Genomic DNA, 2,948 nt, shown 5'->3' with positions numbered 1-2,948 from the left:
CCCATCTTAAAACTCGCGTCAGAAATTGATTCACAACGGTTTATAATCATTGTCAATGAAATTATAACCGTTGTGTTAATCTTGCCTAAAAACTCGACCGAAATTTGGGAGTGTCAAAAACATGACTGCAAAAGTTTTTATCCCTGATGCCCCTATTCAAGAAAAGTAAAGCTTCCATCCTCCTCCGTACGTCATGGATGGATTCCTCCCCATTGATCTTGCCTCTTCCCCCTCCTTCTCATACTTTGAGTCCTTGGTCTTCGCCTTCCCTGCCCCCTTGGTGGCTCAGATCGAAGGAAGAAAAACCCTTCCATCCCTTTTCTCACGCGGATGAACAAGAAGGGGGTCACTCAACGTGACATCCCCCGACACATCAATGCAGCAATTCCTCTTCCTCCTTCGCGATCCATCTCCTCCACTCCCAAGGGCTGACGATAACCTACTCCCCACTGCGGTCGTCCCTCAGCGCACCTCATCTTCTCAAGCATCTACCATCATACCTAACCTTCAACCTGGCGCCAACACAAAAGCCCTCTTCTCACGTGGGCACACTCCTGATGTCAAGCACCCAATACCGGAACTCCTTCATCTTCTTCTTCTTCTTAATTAATGGAGATCAAGAATAGAACAGTGAGTAGTTCATGGCTAATAACTGATCGATGTTTGTGTTGTTGCTATTGGAATGAAAAGTACTTTGTGGAAGAGGGAACATTAAGCTAGAGAACTTGAACTTATCTTGAAACCTTTGTTTTACTTGAAATGTTGTCTTGGTTACAAAATAAAATCTAGTGTTGGAAATTAAACTTAATTGTGGATAGAGATAGAATATGATGAGGTAATAATTCTTGATAAAAATGAGAGTTCGTGATAAGATAGAGATAGAACATGTTGAGGTGATAATTCTTGATAAGAGTGAGAGTTCGTGACAAGATAGAGATAGAATATGATGAGATGACAAATGAAAAAGGGTCTAGATTCAATGTATTTGAGAGTAATGGTTATTCAATAAGCCTATAAATATGTTAACATTTTAACGAAAGTTGAGTTCACGTTTCAGTTTTTTATTCTCCTCTTCCACGTAGAGTGCATTTCTTCTCCCACAATTCTTTTTTCTTCAATAAAGTGGTATCAGAGCTATGGCTAATAGACATATGATTCCCTTCAAGTTTTGGCACTATTGCGATTAATTATGATAATTGGAGTATCGAGATGAAGGCACTTCTTGGAGCTCATGATGTATGGGAGGTTATGGAGAAAGGATACGTTGAACCGCATGATTACTCGATGCTATCTCCGACTGAAAAAGACATTCTAAAGGATTTAAGAAAGAGAGACAAGAAGGCTCTCTTCCTCATTTATCAAGCTTTAGATGAGGATGGTTTTGAGAAAAACTCAAGTGCTACTTAAGCCAAGCAACCATAGAGAAAACTCCAAGTCTCACATCAAGGAAAAGAAAAGTAAAAAGGGTATGACTTCAAATATTAAAAAGTCAATTTGATGCTCTTCGTATGAAAGAATGTAAGTTATCTAATTATTTTTCTAGAGTCTCTACCATTTCCAATCAACTAAAGAGAAATGACGAGAAGCTAGAAGAAGTAAATATTATTGAGAAAATTCTTTGATCATTGGATTCAAAATTTAATAGTATTACAACTATCATCGAAGAGACCAAGGATCTACATGCCATGACGATAGAGCAACTTTTGGGTTCATTATAAGCCTATGAAGAAAAGAAGAAGATAAATGAAGAAATTACTCAACAACTCCTAAAGACGACTCTTCAACTGACAAACAAAGATGAAAGCTTCAATAATAACAGAAGTCAACGTGGAAGAGGTCGTGGATATGGACGAGGCCGTTCTAATGAGTAAGGATGAGGTTTCAATAACAACAATGAAAGAGAAGAAAATTCAACAAGAGGACGTGGAAGAGGACACACAAACTCGAGGCATGACAAATCTCAAGTTAAGTACTATAATTGTAACAAGTTTGGGCATTATGCTAAAGAATGCAAATCACCTAAGAATAAAGTATATGAAAAAATAAACTATATGGAAGAGAAGAAGATGACACCCTACTACTATCGTATAAAGATAATGAAAGAGGCGAAGATATAATGTGGTATCTCGTTACTGGTGCAAGCAATCATATGTATGGAAAAAGAAACATGTTCGTAGAGCTTAATGAATCAGTTTGTGATAATGTATCCTTCGGAGATAAATCAAAATTGAGGTGAAAGGCAAAGGTAACATTCTCATCCTTTTGAAGAATGGAAAATATAAATTTATCTCGAATGTTTTCTATGTGTCAAATATGAAGAGCAACATCTTAAACTTAGGACAATTTTTGGAAAAATAATATAATATTCATCTAAAAGATAGTATGCTCATCTTGAAAAATGATATTGGTTGCTTAATTGCTAAGGTGGTTATGTCAAGAAATAGAATGTTCTTGCTTAATATTCAAAATGATGTTGTCAATTGTCTCAAAGCTTGTTATAAAGACATCACTCTAAGACATCTTCGATTTAGGAATCTCAATTTCGGAGGACTAGAATTACTTTCAAATAAGGAGATGATGAGAGAACTACCTTGCATCAAACATCCTGATCAATTATGTGAAACATATTTACGTGGGAAGCAATTTAGAAAAGGTTTTCCAAAGGAGTCAAGTTCAAGAACCCAAAAGTCGCTTGAACTTATACACACAAATGTTTGTGGTCCGATAAAACTAAGTTCACTTGGTAAGAGAAATTATTTCATTCTTTTCATAGATAAATTTTCTTAGAAAACTCAGGTGTATTTCTTGAAGCAAAAAAACAGAGGTCTTTGGCATATTCAAAAAATTTAAAGCTAATGTAGAAAAGGATAACAGTCTCAACATCAAAGCTATGTGATCTGATTGAGGAGGAGAATTTATCTCAAAAAAATTTCAAGAATTCTGTGAAG

The sequence above is a fragment of the Zingiber officinale genome, unplaced genomic scaffold, assembly GCF_018446385.1.
Source record: "Zingiber officinale cultivar Zhangliang unplaced genomic scaffold, Zo_v1.1 ctg249, whole genome shotgun sequence".
Classification (NCBI taxonomy): Eukaryota; Viridiplantae; Streptophyta; class Magnoliopsida; order Zingiberales; family Zingiberaceae; genus Zingiber; species Zingiber officinale.
The sequence above is the reverse complement of the archived record's forward strand: the minus strand, read 5'-3'. Positions refer to the sequence as shown.